This window comes from Prionailurus viverrinus, chromosome B4 (genome assembly GCF_022837055.1).
Source record: "Prionailurus viverrinus isolate Anna chromosome B4, UM_Priviv_1.0, whole genome shotgun sequence".
In the NCBI taxonomy this organism is placed as follows: domain Eukaryota; kingdom Metazoa; phylum Chordata; class Mammalia; order Carnivora; family Felidae; genus Prionailurus; species Prionailurus viverrinus.
The window spans coordinates 90,195,061-90,221,021 of record NC_062567.1 but is presented as its reverse complement, the minus strand read 5'-3'; the positions used below and the strand labels follow the sequence as shown (position 1 = coordinate 90,221,021).

The following is a 25,961-nucleotide window of genomic DNA, read 5'->3' as shown; positions in this document are numbered from 1 at the left end:
TTTTCTTTATAAAAATTTACAGGCAATCTCTTACATTTATTTATTTATTTTTTAATTTTTAACGTTTATTTATTTTTGAGAGAGAGAGCATGAACGGGGGAGGGGCAGAGAGACAGGGAGACACAGAATCTGAAACAGGCTCCAGGCTCTGAGCTGTCAGCACAGAGCCCGACGCGGGGCTCGAACTCCCAGACCTCGAGATCATGACCTGAGCCGAAGCTGGCCGCTTAACCGACTGAGCCACCCAGGCGCCCCTCTTACATTTATTTTTATATTAACTTACAACTTTTATCTGGTTTTTAAAAAACCAAAAATAGTGTGATCTAAGTCTCATTAAAATGAATTTGAGCATAACTGATAACTTTATAAAAATGTCTTTCTGTTCACTGTCCCTCAGTATAATTTTATAGGTTTCCTATCCTTCTTCCCTATTGGGGGTGGGGGTGGTGGAGGGGATAGGATGTTTCTCCTTTTATTTTCTAAATTTTTTAAATTTTTTTTAACGTTTATTTATTTTTGGGACAGAGAGAGACAGAGCATGAACGGGGGAGGGGCAGAGAGAGAGGGAGACACAGAATCGGAAACAGGCTCCAGGCTCTGAGCCATCAGCCCAGAGCCTGACTCGGGGCTTGAACTCGCGGGGCTCGAACTCACGGACCACGAGATCGTGACCTGGCTGAAGTCGGACGCTTAACCGACTGCGCCACCCAGGCGCCCCTCCTTTTATTTTCTAACTGGTTAATGCTACTATATAGAAAAGTCTTGATTTTCATTTATTTTATATCAAGCCACTTAATAAACTTTGTATTCTGATTTCTGTCTTTCCTTTTTTTGTGTGTGTGTTGATTCTTCTTCAGCTTTGTTGGAAAATTTTTGTGGTTTCTTTTTAACCCTTCAACCCTGAGTTAGATGCAGAAAGGATATAGTAAATGAAAACCCTTCCTACAGTCAGGTTCAAATTAGTTTCACTCTTTTTCTTTATTAATCACCATTCCTAAAGCACCTTTCCAACCTCCGAAGTAGGAAAGGAAGGCAACATATAAGCTCTTGTGTGATCAGGTCCTCCTGCTCTCACTGCCTAGGACAGCATGACCACCAAACTCCTGAACTGGAAATTCCTATGGTCAGTGGAAGAAAAATATAGCAGCTGATGCATGAGGACCCACTGTCTGGCAAGTTCCCTGTGTATACAGGTGGATAGAAGCCAAGGAAGGTAGGTTTATTTCAATTTTATAGGATGGATTTACATGGTCCAATTAAGTACCTGGGGGGCCAGCCTCAACTATCCCCGTATTTCTGACTCCTAGGTTATAATCAGGGTTATAGTGGCCTGGTCCTGATGGTTCTATATTCTACAAAATAGCTTTATAAGACCGTAGTCTCTAAATAGGTTTTACAAAAAGACAAATGTAAATTTATTCAGTGTAGCTGGTTCAACAATTTTGTGAATGAATTTTAAAAGAAGGACCTTGATTTCTCATGTTTTATGCAAGGTGGGACAAGGGGAAACTCATTAATGGTTTTTAGCTCAAGGAACTAGCATGTGGAGTTTTTTGTGACCCTTCATGACCGTTCTCTTGCCCTAACCCCTTCTGTTGCTCTGTCCCATCAGCACATTGTATTTCCCATCTAGGTAAAATTATCTATCCACATCGTGGATTTCCCCGAGCTGTTAAGAATCGCCCTCAGAGCACACCCCCACCACTGCCATGAGCACCACTGACAAACTGTAGAAGTGATTTTATAAGTATTTAAAACTATATTGAAACAAACTCAAATGCTTCCATCGACTTTTTTTTTTTTTTTTAAAGAGCAATAGATGCTAAAATTTTCTGAAGCCCTCACACACATGAGCACTTCTAGGCAAAGCTCCTAGTAATTCAGTCACCCTGTTCACAGCCTAGAATTCTGCAGCACAGATCTCTGCTGGATATATATATTTCAGTTATTTGTTTTCTCAAAAAACCTGTTTTGACCCAAAATGTCTATATAGCAACAACCATTTTGTTAAGCATTTTGAGCCGATAGATCACTGAAAATGTTTTTCTTAATTATTCTAGATATGTCACTTCTATTTTTTAATTACGAAAGTTATACATCCTCATGAGACACTTAAAAAGAAAAACCAAGAAGAGAAAAGTAATGGCAGCTCCATTTTCCAAACACCCAAGATTATCCACAGTACCATTCTATATCTGTGTTGAATATTATTACAAAAATCCTATTCATATCAGCAAGACATCTGTTTTACTGTGTTTCTGTTACTAACAATAGAAGTTGTAGATGGTTATTGATTAGTTACAATTAGTAAATACAATTTTAACTTCCCCTTCATATTTAGTGAATTTTGCATTTATTTTTATTTCCCCCTTTTATTCTGTGGAGTTTTGGTCAAGTTAATACAGGCTCATAATACAGTAAGCTATTGTTTTTAATATTTTCAGCAGTCATTTTCACAATTTGATACTAGTCTCATGATTTTTTTCAATTTATATATTGAAGTTTTATCTTTTCATATAGTGTAAGCTTTCATTTTTTTCCTTCTCTTTCATCATTTCTAAGCTTAGTAAATCCTTTTGCCTCTCCATGTCTGATATTCATTTTACTTTTTTTCGACTAATTTCTGTTTTTTTCATGTTTACTTCTTAATTCATCTAAAATTTATTTTGGTGTGTGACATGAAGTTCTAAATAGATTCCCCCCCCCCTCCCAAATTGCTAACTGATCAGATGACACTTACTGGCTAAAGCTTCACTTTCTCATTGATTAGTGGTGTCTCCTTTATTGAATATTAGAGTGCTACATATAATAGGTTCTAGTTCTAAGCTGTACATTTCTTTAACTTAGTAATACATATATATTTCAGATGCTGTAGAACGTAGGATAATAGGTTCTGAAAGGATTAGTCCAATCTTAGTTTTTGTACTAGTTTTTTATTATCTAATGTCTATTACTTTCCTGATTTATTTTAGCATAACTTAGTTTGTGTATGTGTTTTATTGAAAATTTGAGAGGAATTATTTAGAATATATAAACTTATTTTGAAAGAACTGGTATCTTCATAGGAAGAAAACCTTCTTTAATCTCTCAGGCTCAACAGAGAACCATAATATATGCTAGCACTTTATCAGAGTACAATGAAGGGTTGAGAAATGGAAAATGCAAGCAGGTGGATTAATATGGTGAGTAACTGGTTAGCACAACCACCTGGACACTTTGCTCAGGCCCCGTAGCAAGATCCTGTTTTGTCATTATTATCACCATCATAATTCCATAATCAGAAAGTGATCATATTTTTAGTCCAATCATAAGGTCAACAGGTTACAATTATTGGTTAGGTGCTAGACACTGGGGGTACCAAAAGGCAGAAGACTTCTTCAGTGTGGTAGAAGGCTTACTGTGCTTTTCTACCTCCAGGCTTTGTTTCTTCTGTCATTGTTTCTGCTTCTCCGTTTCGTAAAATGCTTCCAATCCATTAGGATCCCAGTCCTACATCACTCTTTGTTGGTCTGCAAAGACCCTGGCAGTGAGTCACTTCCTTCTTTTTAACCCCAAGGACTTGTTTTCATTTCTCTGATCAGCTTGTCTCTTTGAGTTGTAGCTACTCGCATATGCTTTCTGTCCTTCACTAAGGTGAAGTCCTTGAGTGCAGGAACTTACGTTTTCATTGTTTTAAGCTGAGTGCTACGTATTGAGGGTAGACTTCAATGAGTGTTCACTGAATGAGCGTATGAATGAAGAAAAGAAAAACATTTGTTTCACAAACCTTTCTATCGGAAAAATATTGAGATAAAAATTTCTCGGAAAGTCTTGATACATTTCAAACATTCCGAAGCCATTTAATAGAACTTGGTGAAACTCAAATATTAAAAACTGGTTGTGTGCGTGTACATGTGTTTTGTAGGCAGAATTTCCTCCTAAGATTTCAATATGACATATGTGGGTTAGTTGGCTCATCACTTTTGTTTTCCAAATAATTGTTAGCTTTAGAAAATGGCACTATAAAGCACAAAGCAGCCAATACGTAAACTTTGTGAGCTGGACCGAAATGTCATTGCCAAACTGGACTTTCCCAGGTGGAAGGCCCATGTGCTAAATAGAAACTGCAGCATTCACCTATGAAAAACATCTATGTGTCAGCAGAATTGACTTGATGTGTGGATGTGGAGGTAATTACCTCTACGGGGTATTTACTTCCCCCAAGAGAAAATCTTCCCTGTCCACCTGCAAAGAAGCCAGATTCTCTTGCCATTGGATTGTCCTTTTAAGAGTGTTAAAGTCAAATCATTATAATGTAAAGCACTAAATTAAGCATGTATTGGATTATATACATTCTTAAACCACTTGGTACCAATGGCCATCCCACCCTCAGACGTATTCCAGATCCTTTGTTTAAAAAAAAAATTCTATTGTGTATTCCATAGTCCCAACCTTGCACATGAACACAATCCTGATTCCAGTCCCTCCTCGACATGAGCTTGTTATCCACTGGTGCTTCATGTCTTGGACTTGATCTTTGGTTCCATTTACCTGGTCATAGCCTTAGCTCTATTTTCTCAGTCTTTCTGGTTCTCTACTTGCTGAAAGGTTTAAATTATCTTGGGCCATTGTAGATAAATAGCATAGCCAATATCTTCAGGTCCTGGGAAATTTGTGCCCAGTAGTGGATGGGGCTTCTTCTGGATTACTCTGGCACAAGTAGGAATTAAACCCTACAAACGTCCCTGATAGCATCAGTCAAAGTAACAATGACTGCAGGTGGGTGGTTCAAGGAAGACCAGTTCTTTGGGAAAATATTAAACACGATGTATTTCTGGTATTAATCAAGTCAGGACCAAGCACATCACATTAAGGAATGCCATATTATTCTAAGGTCCTAGCATTTGGCATGACATTTTGTTTCTGACCATGAATGATGAGCTCCGTTGTATTTCAGTACACATCCAAGCAGGGTTCCCCGCATTCCCCTGAGAGCCCTCCCCACCAAAATGTATCTTAGCAAAAGACTGTTATTTGTAAGAAGTCTCTGTAGAGCAGCTTATCAGAAATGGCACACTAGGGGGGCACCTGGGTGGCTCAGTCAGTTAAGCAGCCGACTCTTGATTTCGACTCTGGTCATGATGTCACAGTTTGTGAGTTTGTGCCCTGCATTGGGCTCTGTGCTGTCGGTGTAGAGCTTGCTTGGGATTCTCTTTCTCCCTCTCTCTGCCCCTCCCCTGCTTGTGCGCGCGCGCACTCTCTCTCTCTCAAAAACAAATAAATAAAAGACATGGCACACTAGGAAAACAACTTATTGCAATACTGATTATTAATACTGACTTGTTTATACTTTACAAGTGCTTTGATTTACACATTACTAATTAGCATTCCTGATTCTAACCTTGCTCTACTAAAATATGTTCTCAACAAAATAGACTGTTAAAACACAGTCAAATGATGGTATATTACTCCTCCGCTCAAAACTCTGCAATGGCTTCCTAGGTATCTCTTGCTGGTACCGAAAATCCAGGTCCTTACAATGAGGTTGAGAATTCTGATATATACTCTCCACCCCCCCCCCCAATTCCCTATAAAAGGGTTTAAAATGGTCACCATTAGTATTGTCTGTTTAGTTCAGGGTCATTGGAACCAATCAAGTCAGATGATCTGGAACATGTTCCATCCCTTTACTGTTCAGATTTCTTCCCACTTCCCCAGCTCATTCAGTCCAGCCACACTGGTCTCCTTGCTCTTCTTCCAGCCCTGCACTTCTGGGATAAACCCCACCTGGTCTTGGGCTGTGGTCCTTTTTCTATATTGTCACATTCAACTTGCTAAAGTTTTGTTAAGACTTTTTTCATCTGTGCTCCTGAGGGATATTGATCTTTAGTTTTTGTGACTGTCTTTGTCTGGTTTTGGTGTTAGGCCCATGCTAGTCTCAAAAAATGAGTTGGAAAGTATTCCCTCCTCTTTAGTTTTCTAGAAGAGTTTGTTTAGATATTCTATCTTAAGTGCGTGGTAAAATTTACCAGTGAATTTTCATTTTGGAAAGTATTTTCATTCAACTACTTTAATAGATTGCAGTTAAAAATAGATTTAACTTCTTAATAGATACAGGACTATTCAAAATCTAACCCTTCCTTCCTGATTTGAGCTGTGGTAGCTCATGCTATTCGATAAAGTTGTGCGTTTTTTTAAGGTGGTTGAGTTTATCGGCATAAAGTTGTTCATAATATTTATTTTTCTTTTAATATTAGTAGAATTTGTACTGTCACTTCTCTAATTCCTGATGTTGGTAGTTTGTCTTTATTCTTTTTACACCTATTCCCCAGTTTCTGTGTTCCTAGGAGGAACCTCCATCAGTGTTACAGTCCTGACTTCTCACTGGTCTCTTAGTATGTCTTTCTAGGAGGGGGATTGACATAAATGATTGAGTTTGGGAGAAAGAACCAAGTTTCATTAATTTTCTTTTATCTTTTTTGGGATGTCTGCCTTCAGAGAATATAAATTTTCTAATCTTCCTGCTGTGAGTTTAAGATTCAGTTTGCGTTAGAAGATGCCTGTGGTTATCCAAATGTTTCTATGATTGAATAAGAGTCAGCAAGATATTAGCAAGTCTGGTTACCCTCTGACTCAAGGGGGAATATTGTTCCACAGAGTTCCAGGCAGAAGGACAAGGGCCACCACATGCAATGGTTATGACCTAGAATTGAGCTTTGCCTGCTTTATATTCTGCAATAGAAATATTTCAAAGCCCAGTAATAGAGGTGACCTTTTGATCTCTTTGACTCTGTATCTACCCTGAAATTGATTGTGAACTTGAGGGTTTACTAGATAATCTTATCTATTTAATAGATAGGATACCAAGAGAAAATTATAGGGTCAAACAGAAAGTTGGGGCTTGCCAATAGTAAGATGGTGGGGGAGGAATCATTAAAGGAGATTGCAAAATTAAGGCTAGAAGAAACCTGGCGAGTGTAATGGTTGGAAACTAAGTGAAGAAAATATTCTAACAAGGAATGGGCAGTCATCTGTTTCAAAGCTGCTGGTAGGTTGACCTAAATGAGAGTTTATGAAATTGGTGGTATGACCATCTCCTCTCTTTCTGGTTAATTTTGTGAAAAGAGAAAAGCCATAACTCCAGCTGGCTTTAGTGGAGGCAGGACGTCAGCACAACCTCCCACACTCAATCACTTAAACATCTCCCTCATGAAGGGTCTGCAGACCAAAGAGTGAGCAGTTTTTTGAGATACAGGACTTTTGTGCTAAAATAGGAAAAGTTTAGGGCAAACTGGAATGAGTTAGTTACCCTTCCTACCCTCTTCAAGTAACACCTTCTACAAACACACACTTACACACAGGCACTAACAATGACACCTAATCCTAATCATACCACTATGACTAATTATCTTGTACCTCTCAAGGTAAGCTACCTCGCTGACCATGTATATTCATCTTAGTAGTGATGTAGACATGGATTGGGGGGAAAGAAAAAGGAAAAAGGAGAATGACTGACCCATTCGATCACAGGTAAAGAGACTAACCTAACAAGCCTACTTGAAATTGTAGAAGATAAAGACAGTGATCTCCTGATATAAGGCAATGGTAGTGAGATGGATGAGAGAGCACAATTCCATAGAATGTGGCTTCTCCTCACATGTGCAGGAGTTTTCGTTGGGCATGCAAGTAAATGGTAATCACTTACCAAGTAGGGAAAATGAGATTTGTGAGAGAAGAATCATGATTTTTGTTTTAAACACGTAGGGTTTGGAGTGCCTGGGGGTCACTAGCGAGTGTAGTATAGCACAGTGTAGTTTTTAAGGGCGTGGACTTGAGCCTTCCTGCCTGGATTCAAATCCTAGCTCCTCACTCATGATTAGCTTTGTGACTTTAAGTAGACTTAATCAACTGAACCTCAGCGTTCTCATATAAAATGAGCAGAATGATGGTGATTCTTCCTGATAAAGTGATGATGAGGAACAGTTTCTGACACATAGTAAGTGATAGTTACTCTTCACGGACTAGAGGAGCTAGATCTGTGGGAACAGGGCTAATTAGAAAACGCTGAGCTGGAAATGCACTAATATTGACACTGAGAAATGAAATGCTCAAAAGAACATATGAACAGAAAAGGTGGGAGATTGAAAAGTGTGTGTGTGTGTGCGTGTGCGCGTGCGCGTGCGCGTGCAGGAGGAGGAGGTGTAATAGCGGAAGGGCAGTTAGATAACATAAAACTTTGGTGATTGTTAAAAAGATAGTATGTTGTATCATGGTACTAGAAGGGGTATTGTTTCTTGTCTCTATTTTTCAAAAAACCCTTGCCAAAACTTACTTTAAAAAATATGTTTTCTGCTCATAAATTGCTGTGTGTTAGCAGTTTCGGCAGGGATCAGCTGAGCGATTCTATTGCTGGTCTTCCTGGGTGTCCCCAATTTGGCTGTAGTCATATGGTAGCACAACCAAGGGTGGAGAGCCTGCCTCACAGATGTTGAGGTTGGGTCTCCCTGTTGGCTGGGAGTCTTATCCTCATGGAGGCTGGCCCAGGCTTCTGTGGTAGTCTCAGGGCAGCAAGAGCCTGAGTGCAAAGGCTGAAAGGCCTTTTAAAGCCAAGACTCTGAAGTCATTTGGTGCCCCTTCTGCTTAATTAAGTCACAGGGCCAGCTTATATTCTAGGGGAGGGGAAATAGACTCTGTCTTAATGGGAGTAATGACAAAACTCATTTCAAAGAGGTATATACACAAGAATTGAAAGAATTCTTGTATCCATCTTTGTAAACTGTCAAACAATGGGCTGATATATTTCTCATGTCATTATTGAAGGCCTGCCAAATGGGACCTCAGATGCATAATAAACTCCCTATCCCAAATTTTGCTCAGAATATGCCTTGTGCATCATACACAAGGTAAGTGATGAGTATGGTAAGAGTAAGAATGCATAAAGGTGAAGTTTATTCCAGAGTTTGCACTCTGATGTGATATTACCTATTGTGAAACTCTCCCTTTTGTGAGAATATGGGTAGCTGGCCAAGTGGACAGCAAGTGATTGTAGGGATGGAACTAAAGAGAGCGTTCTGAGACCTGAGAGCTGGAGAGAAGAAGCCAATGTATCTTCAATATTGGGGAAATCGAAGTGGAAACAGTAGACTCCGTAGAAACAAAGTCTCAAAGAACCAGGACAGAATGGAGACTGTACCTATAGCACTCACGGCTCAGCTCTACTTTCCAGTGGGGTTTGCTGTGTGGGCTAACAGGACCCAAAGGCAGGCAAGCACTTACTGTAGTGGTTGACAGGGGGACTTGGTACCAAAGAACAGTGCCAGACTGATGATGCTCTGTTCTCTGCCCTGAAACCTCCTGGGCTATTGAAATCTTTCCTCCTCCCTTTTCTCACAGGCCAACCACAGCTCTTAACCAGAAAGTGAGAGAAGAGGTTACTGTTTCAGTAAGGAATAGAGCTGTTTACTGTTGGGGATGTTTCTTCTGCTTGCCACCACTGTATCTACTTTACTCACATTTACCTTCAGATCCCAGTGAGTGGCAGCAAATTAAGATAGAGGCAGAGGTCCAGGACGCCATATTTCCTTTGGTGTCGATGCCAAAGATGACCCTGTACTATGATGGGCCACAAAATCTTGCAGAGACCATAGGAAGATTGTTGCCCACATTTTTAAAAAGCCAGACCTTACCCCATCCCCAATTTTATCTGTAGTTCCTAGCTAGGCCCTCAAATTTTCATTTTTTTTTTTCTGTTTTTCTTTTGGAATTTGAATTCAAGAAAAATATATTGAAGGGTTCTTTGAAGCACAGTTCTTGTGACAGACTGCCTGAGATCTTAATGTTTACTGGCTATGTGAGTGTGGTAAAGATAATTAGCCTTCCCATGCCTCAGTTTTTTCAAGTGTAAGCTGGGGGCAGTGATGGTTTCTACCTCCTATCCTTGTAATGACTAAGTGAGTTAATACATGCACAACTCTTGCAACAACACTGAGCGCATGGTTAGCATTCAAAAAGTCTCAGCTATTTTACTAGTCTTTTGTTGTTTTTTGATTTTTTCCATGCCATGTAAGGCATGATGATAAAATTACAGGAATAGTCCCAAATGCTCCCATTTTTAAAATGTTTGCAACTAAATTGAGGAAATAAAGTATGCATACATAAAATATTTAAAGAAGTGTTAAAAGGCCATGTTTGAGAAAAATACACAGACGAATCGCCCACACAAGTACATCTGGGGAAAGATATTTAATAGGGGACATACCACTTAAAGGAGGGTCTTGAGAGGAGCCCTGAAGAAATGGTATTTAGTTTGGGATGATGTGGGGGAATCACTGGTCAGTGTGGACAACCACACTAAATCACCCAGCTCCCGCACCCTTAACATCGAGTGTGTCTGGTGGGGAAGTCGCGTGCTGTTTTCTACTACTCTTGCTTGATTCTTCTGAAACATTCTTCCACTCCACTTTCTTGGGTGTGTGGGTCAAAAGTTCAGGAACTTGTCACTTTGACATAATAGCAGTTTCCTCATATAGAGTTGCAGTTTTTGTCGTGATTTCAAAAGCTGAGTTTTCCACAGCACTATCTGCTTCTCTTCAAGGGCATATGAAAGCTGATTCAAAGAAAACAACGTTGGCCGTTCTTGGTGACGAGTAAGGCACTTCTTGAGCTTTGAACATTTTGTTTACTTCTTTGCTTAGTTCACACGCTTTGTCCAGATTCCATTCTCTGGTGGAAATATGTGCGTAATTGTACAATTACATTTCTTCTTACATCTGAAATTTCGTGTGGCAGTTTGCCAACAGCAATGACCATGTTTTAGTTGAGTCCTCCTTAGTGGTTGTAATGCCGTATTTCCACTTTTAGTCCAGTGACATAACTTTTGGCCCTTCTCTCTTAAGCTTTTAGGATATTGGTGTATTTTGCTGTATATCTTAATATATTGGCAAAAAAGAAAATCAAGTGTTCTTTTGTACTCTCTACCTCAGAATCGGTCTCCCTGGTATCTGTACTCTTCACTTTAATTCACACACAACACTACACAATTTGTCTCACTAAAGCACAGTTCTGATGATATCCTTTCCTTTAAAAAACCCTCGATGGCTCCGGTGGCACAGAGTCAGGCCCACATTCTGTCATGTGACATTCAAGGCCTGCCAGAGCCTCTTCCCAAGCAAGTTTCCCAGGCCTCCTTCACTCTTGCTGTTGTTCAATGCTCGCTCACCCTCTCTAACACTGTCTGTAGGGAGTTCTCACACCTCAGTGCAGTTGATCATGAAAATTCCTTTCACGACATTGGTCTTCTCTCCTTTCTTCCTGGAAATGTCCTGACCATGCTTCAAGGACTTTTCTAACTGGCCCTTCCTACCCTAAATAATTGGTCTCCATCTGGGCTCTCCAAGCTTTCAACTCCTTCCTCTGGCTAGTTGTTACCCATTGGTGGGCTTCTGTCAGTAAAAGCCAAAGTTTATTTAGAAGTGTTGAGACAGTGGGCTTCAGAGACTGACTGCCTTCTAAATCAATGAGAGTTTGGGGAAAGTACATTTTAAAGCCTCCCATTTGCCCATTCCACTCATTACATTTGCTGTTCATAGGCCCTGTAGATTCTGACTTTGATTCGAATTTATCTAGAATTCTGATCATATGTTAGGAGCATACAAGTTGAAAATCAAAGGCACATGACCTAGTATGGGTGCCCCTCTGGGGTCTAGGGTCCTATTTACATTATCTCCTTTAGGCCTCACTGCAGTTGCCTCATTAGTCTCACTTTACAGACAAGGAAACTCAGATTCCGAATGTCTGATGATGTGCTCCTGAGGCACCTGAGGGCAGGGAAATGCAGTGGATACAGGCATAGGTGCCCGGAGACTACATGGATTTAGAGCTATACTGCTTGGGTTTGAATCCTGGCTCTGCTGTTAACTAGCTTGTACCACTTACTAAACCTTTCTGTGACTTAGTTTTCTTCACTGTAAAACATGATAGTAGTGTTGGGGCGCCTGGGTGGCTCAGTCAGTTGGGCGGCTGACTTCAGCTCAGGTCATGATCGCACGGTCCGTGTGTCGGAGCCGCGTGGCAGGCTCTGTGTTGACAGCTCTCTCTCTCCAAAAAACAAACACTAAAAAAAATTTAAAAACATGACCGTGTCTTCCTCGCGGGTTTTATCTTTAAGATTAAAGTAAGTCACTACGTATAAATCCCATAAAACAGAGCGTGGTGTGGTAAACATATGTAAGTGTTAGCTACTTTATTAACAACTCTAATGAGCACAGAACTAAAAAGTGAATGAGTCAGGATTTGGACACAGGTCTGTTTGGCACCAAAAACTGTCTGCTTATACCGTCAAACTGCCTCCTGCTCTGCCCATTTGCCTTGAGATGAAAGGGTAGAGTGAATGTTTTTGCTACCTTTTCCCTCAGGAATTCAAACCATTTATCACATTATTTTAAAGTGTATGACTAGTACTTCTCTGCGTAATTTCTGGAGATTGAAGTCTCCAGCAACCTTAGCATGAGAGAGACGAAATTTCCAAATTATTTTGGTTTAAAAGGCACAGCCAGTATGGCACACATACTTCCTGGGGTTTGAAAACTCCAGAAGCATTAGCATGAAAGTCCTCCTACAAAGCTCGTTCCAGGGTGGCTCCCTCCAATATTAATATTGGTATTTGCCTCCTAGTGTTTGGACTGTCTACACCAGACCACACGGTAAGAAAGCATTCAAAGCAGCTCGAGCGTGCCTGTTCTGGCACATATATTTATTACCAGTTCTCTCTACCTTCTTTCCCCCATTAAGGGGTGAAGGAAAGTTTTGTAAAGTTGTAGGAGTGTATGTCTTCCTCCTCACCCTTCTACCCCCTTCTTCTGTTCCACAGAAAGGCATGGGCCCCACATTGCTCAGGAAGAACAAAGCGGAGGTGAGAGGCAGATAAGAAAGGTGTTATGTTTGGCATGACTGGTTTAGGCTTAAGGTTGGGCCTAAATAGCCATTTAGGGTGAATGTTTTATATCCCTTGGGTATAACTTGCTGTGTCTGCATCCATATGATACCATATAATTAAAGAGACTTAGTTTGTGAGATGCATTCTTTCAGGGTGTCTCGCTTTTAATTTAGCGAAATTCATTTAAATCTGACAAATTCATTTTGGGCCTCGAGCCATGACATTAGACTAATTTCTGTGGATATAAATCTATATAAGATAAGACCAGCTACTTCCAGGAGTTCTAAGTCTTATTCAGAAGGCAAGCAAATATGTCTAACTGTAATATGACGTGTTAAGTTTTATGATCAGGCAAGTAGGAGAAATGGCCCAGATGACTGGCTGGGGTTGGTAGTGGTAGGGGGAGTAGTCAAGACAAGCTGTTCATGAAGAGAATATAGGAAAGTATCACATGGAAAAAAGAATCCATCAACTAAAGAGCAGGGCAAGACCTTAGAGAGGTGAAAGCACCTGGTTTATTCAGTTTATTCAACTGATCCCAAAATGGTAGTTTGAAAGTGTTCCAAATGTTTTAGAAGACAATCACCTTATGGCATCTATGAAGCAGGTTCTGTTCTTATTTTTACTTTAGAGGTGAAGAAACCAACTTGCCCAGTAATATAGCCAGTAAGTGACAAGACTTAGACAAGGCAAACTACCCCAAAGAAAGCTACAATTGTTACCATTAAATTTGACTATTATTCTCTATACCACCTCTCTAGGTTGCCCCTTCTCAACAAGAGCTAGCCATCAGAATCACCAGGGAGATTTCTAGAAATGTACAGATCATGGCATTTCCCTTAGGGAGTGATCTCCCGCCTCTTCTTGGTAAATGGCTCTACTATCCCACCAGCTGCTCAAACCTGAGCTTCAGAGTGGTTCGTGGCACCTCTTTCTCTTCTTATTTTTCGTATTCAATTCGTCTCCAGATTTTCTCAATTTTCCACCAAAAATTTATCTTAAATTCTTCCATTTGTGTGTTCACCTCTAATTTTAGCCCCCAAATCCAAGCCATCCAAACCAACTGTTCTCTCAACTTGTCTTCTGTCCCTCATCTAATCCATCCACATCACAGCCACAGCGATTACATCATCCTCTGACTCAGTCTTCCAATGGCCTCAAGTTGCCCTAGGACTTCAGTCCAAACCTTTATCATGGCTTACAGGGCTCTGCATGGCTGAGCCCATGCCTGTTCTCCCAGTTTATTTCCTATTGCCCTTCCTTTTGTCCAGCCACGTGGATGTTCTTTTACTTCCTCCAGTGTGACCAGCTATTTCTACCTAAAGGGTCTTCCCACATCCTCCTGTTCCTTCTGTGACCGTGATCATTTTCATACCTGACTCCTTCTCAGGTTTTGGACCTTCCCTGACCCTCTTTGACGAAGAGTTATCTCTTCCGTCATTTTCTTTTAGGACAGGCTGTTCTTTTATAGTACCATTTGTTACTATTCATAAATATGATTACTTATTGAAATCTATGTTCCCAGCACAAGCTTGAAAGCTCCATGTGGGTAGGTATTGCACCCACTGTATTCATTCATTGTGTACCTTCTACCTGGCCCAGTGTTTGGCCCAGGACAGATGCAGGATACAATCTTAATAAAGAAGTGATGAATAAAATAGATTCAAACCTACGTGAGATTGGAAAAGAGGTCACTACATTTAGCAAGGAGGCCTCTGATGATATTTGCCTGGCTTGTCTCAGTTAAGTGATGGAAAGAAATCAAAACTAATGAATCCTGAAGTTGAATGAGGAAGCAAAAAGGAAATCAAGTTAATGTTATGTGGAGGAAATAATAATTGCTATGTTCCAAACCTTGAACTTGGCACTTAGCATTTGTTAGTTAATCACTGCAGTAAACTTGTGAGTTTCTATTATCCACACATTTTGGATAAGGGTAAAAAAATCTCAGAAAGGTTAATAATATATGCCCAAGGTCATTTACCTAGAATATAGCAAAACCGGGACCAGGCCTGACTTCAGAGTCCATGCTCCTAGCCAATAAACCAATGGCTCTTGAGTGTGCAGAAGAATCATGGCAGTGCGTGGATTATTAAAACCACTACCACCAAGAGATTAAAATTCTGCTACTATCAAGACAATGAAATAAAGCAGGTCTCAAGAGCCCAGGAACAAGAATTTTAAGTGATTCTAAGGCAGGTTGACCTGGGGATCCTGCTCTGTGGAGCATCACTCCATGCCATGCTTCACAAGACAGTAGATCTTAGGTCACTCACTCACAGCTTCTTTAAAAAAATTTTTTTTTACATTTATTTATTTTTGATAGAGACAGGGCATAAGTGGGGGAGGGGCAGAGAGAATGAGACACAGAATCTGAAGCAGGCTCCAGGCTCGGAGCTGTCAGCACAGAGCCCAGCGCGGGGCTCGAACTCCCAAACCATGAGATCATGACCTGAGCTGAAGTCAGACGCTTAACCGACTGAGCCACCCAGGCGTCTCACTCACTCACAGCTTCTGATCTAAGCTTAGGAGTCTCTAAAACTTAATTTCATTAATATATTGATAAAAAATTTTTCTCACAAGCTTTGGTGATAAATGAGATCCCTTGTGAGGTGCTAACATATAGTCAGTTGGTGTACAATAAATGTTGGCTCTCTCTCTCCTCAACTTTTCTTTCAGAAACTTTCACAAGGTTAGGAATAGGAGAAATAGGCAGTAATTTGAAGTTGTGCTAATTTCTGGGAAAGTTTTACTTTATTTTTTCTCCCCTGTTCCCTCCATTTTATGGGTAGAGAAAGAGAGTTGCACAGCAGTTGAATAATTGGGGCCAAGGTCACAGCAGGTAAATGGCAGCCCCCTTAACCTCTGTGCTCTGCTGGTCAAGAGATTAGATTTGGAGAGCAGTCCACAGTAAATGCTTGTTTAATTGAATTTCAAGTTTAGCTATTCTTTCTATTGCTTTTCTCTTAGAACATAATCTTCCCTTTCTCCTTTATTGACTTTTGTCTTTGACTCCTTTTAAATGTATATCCTTGTGTTTTTAGTATAAACATCAAATTATTTTTAGGAGAACACATAGTATTAAAATCAAGTAAATATAGTCAGTGTGTCAGGTAATAGGTGGACCATAAGCACAGTTAAGGAGAATTGTGCTGTGGGTGCTTAGAAATTGTTAATAGAAGCTCTAATAACTCTAGAGGCTTCAAGGTAGCATGTGTAAGAAGGTGAATGAAGCCTTTGCCCAGAAGGGTGGGATGACTTCCTCCTGGATCCTTGTCTCATGCTGGGCAAGATCAGTAAGGACCCTGGGACTTTGTCTTGGGCCTTTCCCTTCCAAACGTAACACTGATTCTAAGCTTCTGGTGGCTTTTCTTCAGTTTTTCTCTGGCTGTGCCTCTATCATGCAGAAGCATGTGACCCCAAATCCCCCTTCCGTAGCCTTGATTTTAGAGCATGAACACATAAGCCAGACCGAGCTGAAGCCTCTGCCTGCATGTCAGCTCAAAGCTTTATGTCTGTCTGGCTTGCCTTAGATAAGACCTCAGGAAGAATCCAGTATTTTATTTTTTCATTTGATGTTTTGATCCCTCAGTTCTTGCATTGGTGCTTTTGCTTTTAAGATTCACTTTGTGCTGACATGTTTTATGTTTGGTCTCAGTGCCTGGGTTTTTAACTGCCCTTTATCTCAAAATCTTTGTATGGCACATTAAAAATATATACGCTCCTCTTCCTCTTTTAACCAGGAATAACAATTAATCTGACTACCTGGAAATGGACTCCATTCTGTTTTCCAAATTTATAGTAATGTAGTGTGTTAGGGTTCTCCAGAGAAACAGAACCAGCAGTATGTATAGATACAGAAATTAGATTCATTTTAAGAAACTGGATCATGTGATTGTGGAGGCTTTAGGAATTGAAAATCTTGAGAGGAAAGGTTGTCAAGCTGGAGGCTCAGGAAAAGGCTGCAGTTCAACTGTAAAGGCAGCTTTCTGGCAAACCAGGAAAAGCCAGTGCTGTGGATGAAGTCCAAAGGGCAGTCTACTGGCAGAATTCCTTCTTGCCCAGGTGAAGTCAGCCTTTTGTTCTATCCAGGTCTTCACCTGATTAGACAAGGCCCACCTACATCGTGGAAGGCAATTAATTTGTTTTACTTAGAGTCTACTGATTTATTTTTTTAATGTTTATTTTTGACAGAGAGAGAGAGAGAGAGAGAGAGAGAGCGAGAGAGCAGGGAGGCAGAGAGCGAGGGAGAGACAGAATCTGAAGCAGGCTCTAGGCTCTGAGCTGTCAGCACAGAGCCCAATGCAGGGCTTGAACTCAGGAACCATGAAGCCCCAAGTTGGACACTTAACCAACTGAGCCACCCAGGCACCCCAGAGTTTACTCATTTAAATGTATATCTCTTCCACGCATCCTTACAAAAACTTCCAGAGTAATGTTTGACTAAATATTTGGATGCTGTGGCCAGTCAAGTTAACACATAAAGTTAATTGTCCACGCTTACTGTTTTTCAAACTGGATTCAACAGAACATTATTGTAGATGTTAATAGACTGGCATGAAAAATAAAGGGAAGGAGTTCGATGGTTAAAATTCTATGTGATGTGTCACCTACTCTGTCTCCTTCTTGGAGTATCATATTGTGAATTCATCTTTTAAAGACTTTGAGAATTCCTGAGGTCAAGAAAATTGCTTACTTTATGTAACTGCTGCCCAATGAAGGCAGGGCACCCCTAACTCCATGGTGCTTCGCTTGACAGCTGCCCCCTCTACCAACACATTGGGAGGAAGCTGTTTCTCTGGAATTCCAAGCCCCGAACCTTGGTTCTCAAGATCTAAATTGCAATGAAATGTTTGTCTAAGTGTGAAAGATGTGTGCTACCAACTAATCCGACAAAATAGGACAACCGGCTGTCCACAGGCTTTCAAATGCATCCCAGGCAAAGGCGTTAACTTGTCCATGTTGCGATGAGGCGGAGCTTTCCCGAACAGTGCTTGGTGGTTCCAGTTCTACCGTCCTCTTCTCCCTTGAGAGTCCTTTCCATTTTGTTTTCACTTCTCTGTGCCACACCATTTAACCTCCCTCTTTTGCCACATCGTGTTTCTTAATACCTCAGGGAACGCAACGGAGTTATGCCACAGAAAGGGCAAAGCTTTCATTGTTTTCTTTATATATGCTTTCCTCCTTCTTTACTTGATGGCAAAGTCTTTCTCACCCTGTGCTATGTGCCATTAGTTGTCCTTCCCTAATTAAACTACCCACAGGCTGGAATTACATTGTGTACATGAAGTGATAACAGTAGATATTTTTAGTAGTGTATAAACATATGCTTGTTGAGTTTTATTGAATTAGTAAAAGTTAAACCAACTTGGGGAATCCAGACTTTCCACCTCCTCTAACCACTGGCCCAGGTTAGGTCCGTGGCTTTGACATGACTTCCTTTGAAATGCTTTCTGGAGGAAGCTAGTTGTACATGCTCTTCTCATTCCTTCCCTTCCCTTTATTTTCGGGAGAAGTAGAGGCAGCATTTCCTTGAGTTTAGCATCGCCTCTTGCACCCCCCAATAGTAACTTCCCTGTTGAGACGGACCAATCCATATACACGCCTTTCCTCTACTTGTCCCATGGCTGTCATGTATCAAACTCTAGGTGACTCCTCTGAATGCAGAGGGTCTTCCATCCCAGGTCTGTCTCTTGACCTGGATGCCTCATTAATCATGAGGATGAGTCACCCAGCCCTGTGGTTCCTGATGGCTCCCATCTCTATACCATAGCAGCCCATTCCTATGATAAGACACTGCATTGCAAACAACTTGGAACTCTTCCATCTCAGAAATCAAAAACCTCTCTCATTAGAGACTGTTTCTCCGGTATTTATTTTTCTTTTAAAAATGTAGGTACCCTAAATGGCTTAAAACTGCTATCTGTTTTCAGAGGATCACTACGGGCCTTTCATTCCCTAATCCTAACCACCTCCAGGATAGGTGAAGAAAGGGCCATAGAAGACTTTTAGTAGAGACATTGGAACCCAAATCCTGTGTGGTGGAAACCATCCTTGATAGCAGGCTAGAAAGACCAGGCTCCTGGCTTCCGCTGCCTTCTCTTCTGTCTCCAGGCTAGGAAGGCAGTGGTGCAGATGCATGCTGTTTAGAGGGCTGAGAGTTGTGAATAATAGAAGGGGGGGTAAAGTCTCCTGAGGCTTTGAGACGAAGAGATCCTGTGGGGATCTGGTTTGGCCCTGATCTAGGGCTGGTGCTGGCTGGTGCCAGGGTCAACACAGAGCAGGCTTCTCTGATACCAGAGGCTGGGAGTATGGCACTGAATGGAGGAATCAGGAGTCTTGTGGCTTGTTAGTTTTTTGGATCAGGCCTTTCAGGAGGAGCAAGAAGCAAAGTATGTTTCCTTCTGGGTCATTCCAGATAGTTCATTAGTGTAGAACAAAAGGCAACAATTCAAGATTGACGCCCTGCCTTAGAATCGAGGGTGTGCTGGGGCACCTGGGTGGCTCAGTTGGTTCAGCGTCCAACTCTGTATTTTGGCTCAGGTCATGATCTCCCGGTTTATGAGGTTGAGCCCTACATTGGACTCTGTGCTGGCAGTACGAAGCCTGCTTTGGGATTCTCTCTCTCCCTCTCTCTCTCTCTCTCTCTGCACCTCCCCCCCCTTACACACACACACACACACACACACACACACACACACTCAAAATAAAGGTTAAAAAATCAAGAGTGTGCTAACTCTGGGAGATTATGGAGCGAACCTAGTATGGTGGTTATGGTGTGGACTCTGGAGCCAGACAGTCTTGTGTGATGTTGGGCAAAGGTCTTTACCTCTCCTGGCCTCAGTTTCCTCCCTTGTAAAATGGGAATACAAATAGTAATAGGTTGGGAAGCATTAAGATATATCCAAGTGCCTTAGCCACTGTTGATCTGCATTCTTATTTTCTTATGGTGGTGAAGCATCCAGAGCAGGCAAATGATGAATACTTGCTGAATGAGTCAAGCAATGCTATTTGGTTGAGAACACTGATACACAGAAAAGTCCTTTTTTTTTTTTTTTTTTTAAACAAGCGTTGACATGGAACATCTAACATTTTAAAAAATATCAATTTCTCTCCCACCTTTTATGGTCATGCAAACTGCTTAGGGTCCCAAGTAGAGGTAATTGCCAAGTAGACATGACCATTGTTGAAGCTTCAAAGCCTCATATGTTAGGCACTCCCAGGACAGTCATTGCCGCAAGGGTTGGAAAAGATAAGTCTAGGAAGTCTGGATAAGTTTCCAGCTTTCCCTGAAAGATCAGTAGGAGGCAATGGATTTAGCCCTCTGAGATTAGGGTGCCATGGAGGTAGGGGGCAACGCTAGCAATGCCCACCATTCCAGGAGTATCAGCTAGAGGGCCTCCCACGAGGCAAAACATCTATAAACCCATCTGTCCAGTCCCGGCAGGAGGCTGATCCCAACTTTCCCTGTTACTTCAAAAACACTGCATCTTTAGTTAATGTGACTTGAGACACTTGGCATGAAGAGCAAAACCAATTAGAAAGAAATAAAAAGCAAAACAACATGGAAACCACAATCTAACGAGTGGGGCTCAGGGGGCAAAAAAGAAATGTCAGAGTAGGATGTGCTACATTTCCACACTACGGTACTGACAGCAGAAGGCTGGCTTTTTTTTTTTTTTTCTGATAAAGTGAACACCCCCACATAAAGGAACATCAGACCTTTCCAAACTCCAAACTCATTGCTTGTTCTAACCTTCCAGAGTAGCTGAAGGAGATCTGTGACCTAAACAGGAACCAGGAAAGCAACAGCTCGCTCTTGCATTGGAATCTGGTGTATAATCTTTGCCTATCATTCAAAACTCCTCTTGCCTTGTAGATTGAGCTAGGGTGTGGCCAACAGGGCAGGGGTGAGTCTTGGCTTGCACAAGGTCAGGCCACCTCTGATCCTCGTACTTCAGCCCCATGGTACTGGTAGGGGAGGGAACAGCCAGTGGGTGTCAGCTTGCTGTGGTCTGACTGTCCTTTTGACATTAGCACTGCTGAGTTCAGTCTGCTTTCCTCTCCACGTGGGGTTGACTGCTCATTAAATAGGAAGGAAATAATAGAGACTATTATTCACGAAGATCAAGGATCCAAAGCTACTGCCAGTATACTGCAGACAATACACATAAATGCTAACATTTGGGACTTGGAGATGAGCTGGAATGTCATCTCAAGACCCATCCCATGATACCTCTTTAAATCCACCCCTTGAAATATGCGATCTATGAGGATGCAGCTCCCTCTGCATTTGAAGGTTATTTGGGAGGAGTTACAGGGTATACATGGCAGTGAGAAATGGCAATGTTAGTTTCTGAGAGAGACCACAAGAGAAAAACTGCATTTATAGTGGTGGTTAGACACTTTAAATTCTTAGTAACCAATTGTCAAATAATTGAACCACAGCCCACATTTTGATTAAACTAGGTCAAATTTAAGTTTGCATTGCCTGACTTTTGGTAAAGTGGGCTGGTGTGGCAAAGAACCACCACAGCAGTGCTGCTCCAGTGAGTACACACAGTGAGACTATGGCATTTATTGTAAGTGTGCTTCTAGTCATAGCAGCTTCTGTTGTTACTGTACTTTCGGAAGCAAGTAAGTGAACTGGGTTGATATCAACTGGAAACTCTAAGGCTCCGAGGGCTATTCCCAGATTGATTGAGCTGCTTACCCTTTATTTGCCTCAATTTGTTCAGCTAGAAATGTGGGCATGATACTAAGAATGGGGCCAGGCATAAGGATTAAATGAGATAATACATTTAACACCTGATAGAAAACCAGGCACATAGTAAAAACCTAAATAACAAGTGGCTATTATCTGAGCCTAGAAAATTGTTACCATCCCTATTTTTCGGAGGTGGGAAAGGAAGCTGAAAGGGTCCAGTAATTTCCCAAGGACACCAGACAATAAATGATGCCATGAGGCTTGGCACATGGATGGTATCCGGAGTGACCTTCCTCCCTCTTCCCTAATATGTGGTCCAGCCAAGGTAAGAACTCAGAGTCAGGGAAACGTACTGAAGTGACAACATGGACTCCATATAGTGAATAAAGTATGTGGGGTGCAGGGCACAAGTTCTGATAGGTTTATCAGGTCAGCGAGAGTTCATCAAACTAGAACAAAACCTAAGAGGTAAACTTGGGTAGAATCAAGGCAATTGGATGGACAGGGATGCATTCTGAGATGCTTATTGGAGAGGACAGCACAAAAGGTCTGTGAGTGAGCCAACAGGGTACAGGAAGTGGTATTTGAAATCAGGGAGATTGGAATACAATGAAGAAACCAAGAAGATGAGGCATGCAGGGCCATATTTTTCTCTTTTGAGCACAATACATCCTTTGATTAAAGATATATTCCTCAAATTGGAATCTGAAGACCAGAAAACCATGGATATATTCTTGTGGCTTAGTGAAAATTAGTTTTCTGTGAAAGAAGTATGTACATAATTCAACTTTGGGAAATGCTGAACAAGGGCTGTTCTCTGCCCCTTGATAGATAACTGCATTGATTAGACAGCATCTTCACAGTAATCCAGACTTCAGAACCACTCTGTAAATTACTCCTTTCAATTATACAGAATTCAGCTTATCAGTGATAGTGTCACTTGTGTCAGAGGATAAGCAGTGCTTGGCTCAGGTCCAATGGTGGACCTGAGTGTTCATGGGGTTTCTTAGGTATGTGGATACACATTTATTTTATCTTCTAAAAAATTTTCAAGTTTATTTTTGAGAGATAGAGTGATTGGGGGGGGGGGCCGTTGGCAGAAAGAGAGGGAGAGAGAATCCCATGCAGGTTCCACACTGTCAGCACAGAGCCCCATGTGGGGCTCAAACTCACGAACTGTGATACCATGACCTGAGCCGAAGTGAGACGCCCAACTGACTGAGCCACCCAGGTGCCCCTGATGGTACACATTTATATGTGGCAAAAGTTAAATCTAAAAATATCCAAACCTGAATCAAAATATGTGATAATTAGATTATTGTGAATCTCCTGCTTTAGAGCCATACTATCAACACTTTCAATTCCTTAATATTTTAAGGTTGCTTTCATTTTATTTTAAAATTATAGTAGTTTTTCTCTCTGTGAGCTTCAAATATTCTGTTGAAACACCTAATTGTTATCTCAAATCACATCACCTATTGCTTCCATGGTTAATCTCTACACATTGGATAAAATGATGATAAAGACCTAGGGACTAGGAAAACCACCAGATGGACAAAGACTGGATCTCTGAATTATCGCATGGGAGGAAGATGCTTGCTAATGTGAACACTTGCCCAGGAACTTTTATAATAGCAAGAAGCAAACTTCTATTGTGTGAAGATTCTACCTTTAAAACCTTCTCAATCCAGTAACTCAATTGGAATAATTATTCTGATGCTGATACATTTGATTTCTTAGCTCAAATAATAGAACATCTTGCTTCTTGTCTTCCCAAACCAACAATACAGTAAGAATGACATATTCATAACTATTGAATAAATGCCAATTGTTCTAATGAGTTTGGACATACCTCATCTCAATCTCATAAGAATCTTAAATTATAGGATTTTCAAATCCTCATTTAAAAGATGCAAAACTGGTAAGATTAAGGCACAGAGAAGGGAAATATTTTGCCTACGATCAGACAACCGTCAAGTGGCTAAGTTTGGAAACTAGATTATTTTGACTCAAGTTATATTTTCTCCTGTAAATTTTCAACCATGTACCAGTTGCACATCCAAATCACAGGTGTGCTTATGGCAGAGACTGCTTCCTGCTCACTGAAATCCACTTCTTCCTACTGGCACAAGAGCCACACTGTAATTTCCTTCCTCCTTTGCACTTAGGTGTGGCCATGTGACTGACTTGTCCTCAACAGAATGAGAGCAAAGGGAAAATTCATGCCCCTTTCAGTCTGGTCCATTTAAAACTTCCCATGTGTGTTCCTCCATGCTAGTTCTCCCTCTGTTAGATGGAAGCAAAAAACAATGAAACCTTAAGGTGTGGAGGAGCCTGCAAGATGGAAAGGGTCTTGGTTACTGAATGAGTGTATGGAGAGGAACCTCCCTAGCAACCTCCCTTTAAACCATTTTGTGAGCAAGAAATGAATTTCTATGTGTTTAATCTGCTGACATTTTGGAATCTGTTTGTTGCTACAGCCTACCTCACCTCAACAGATATAGAGAAAAATACAGTTTCCTGGTCTGTTTTCTGGTCTCCAGACCTCCTGGGTTAGAATCTTTGTGATAAAGCTTAAGTATCTATAATTCTTAAAATTCATTCTCCTGAGTGATTCTGATGTATCTGGTCTTTGACAGTTATGTACTTCATTCCACAACTGACCTTTTTCCCCCCTTACCTTGCTAAATCCTTTTAGTTGTATATCTTGGGGAAAGGTTTTTCCAATTTCAGTTTTGTCTGAATTTTAAAAGAAGTTATAGGCCAACAATTTTTACTGATTCAGAAACAGGTTCACTTATTTTTTGATATTTTCTTTAAAATTCAATCCATTTGAGCCAGAGAATTTAAGATGTTTCTTCTCATGATCAATATTTCAGGTCATCTGTTTCCTTCAGTCCTTCCATCTCTGTCCATCCATCCATCCATCCACCTACCTACCTATGTTTCTTTCTACCTACCATAGCTAAATAGCTTTCCTCAAAGTATTTTCCTTCAATTTTATTGTATAGATATAGACTATTTGCACTGTACAATTCCTTGCAAATAACATACAGCAATTACAACACAAGAACTCAGTACCTATTTATGTGTTTTGGTGATTACTTTGAAACTGTAAATGCTCCCTTAAAATTTGGAGATCAGTAAGATATAGTAAGGCCTCCCCCAGCTATTTTTGTAGTTTAAAATTGAGATCACATTTGCTTATATTATTATCATTATTTCTTATTTTTTTAATTAAAATTCAAGTTAACAGACAGTATAGTCTTGGCCTCAGGAGTAGAAGCCAGTGATTCATCTGTACTATATGACACCCAGTGCTCATCCTGGAAAGTTCCCTCTTAAATTCCCATCACCCATTCAACCCATCACTCCAGCAACCTCTCCTCCAGCAACCCTCAATTTGCTCTCTGTATCCAAGAGTCTCTTATGGTTTGTCTCCCTTCCTGTTTTTATCTTATTTTTCCTTGCCTTCCCCTATGTTCATCTGTTGTTTCTCAAATTCCATATATGAGTGAAATCATATGGTATGTGTCTTTCTCCGACTTATTTTGCTTAGCATAATACCTTCTAGTTTCATCCATGTTGTTGTAAATGGCAAGATGTCATTCTTTTTCATTACTAAGTAGTATTCCAGTGTGTGTGTGTGTGTGTGTGTGTGTGTGTGCGCGTGCGCGCTATATCTTTGTCTATTCAGAAGTTGATGGACATTTGGGCTCTTTACATAATTTGGCTATTGTTGATAGTACTACTATAAACATTGAGGTGCATTTGCCCCTTCGAATCAGTACTTTTGCATCCTTTAGATAAATTCCTAGTAGTGCAATTGCTGAGTGATAGGGTAGTTCTATTTTTAATTTTTTGAGGAAACTCCATACTGTTTTCCAGAGTGGCTGCACCAGTTTTCATTCCCACCAGCAGTGCAAAAAGCTTCCCCTTTCTCTGCATCCTCACCAACATCTGTGGTTTCCTGAGTTATTAATTTTAGCCATTCTGATGGGTGTGAGGTGGTATCTCATTGTGGTTTTGATTTGTATTTCCCTGATAAGTGATGTTGAGCATCTTTTCATGTGTCTGTTAGCCATCTCGATGTCTTCTTTGGAAAAATGTCTATTCATGTCTTCTGCACATTTCCTCACTGGATTATTTGTTTTTTGGGTGTTGAGTTTGGTAAGTTCTTTATAGGTTTTGGATACTCTTTATCAGACATGTCATTTTCAAATATCTTCTCCCATTCCATCAGTTGCCTTTTAGTTTTTTTTTTTCTTCTTATTGTTTCCTTCACTGTGCAGAAGCTTTTTATCTTGATGAGGTCCTAATAGTTTATCTTTGCTTTCATTT

The 25,961-nt window shown here is 40.7% G+C and overlaps 1 long non-coding RNA gene across 2 annotated transcripts in view; it reads right to left on the bottom strand.

Moving 5' to 3' along the window:
• The window catches only part of LOC125171255 (uncharacterized), a 54,539-nt gene that overhangs the window by 11,573 nt on the left and 17,005 nt on the right, over window positions 1-25,961 (bottom strand). The window contains exon 6 of one of the 2 annotated variants that reach the window (XR_007154230.1): window positions 10,343-10,701. The exons of the other annotated variant lie outside the window; for it this stretch is intronic. This is a non-coding gene — a long non-coding RNA (uncharacterized LOC125171255). Of the gene's footprint in view, window positions 1-10,342; window positions 10,702-25,961 lie in introns of those variants that run through there. 2 annotated transcript variants of the gene reach the window in all.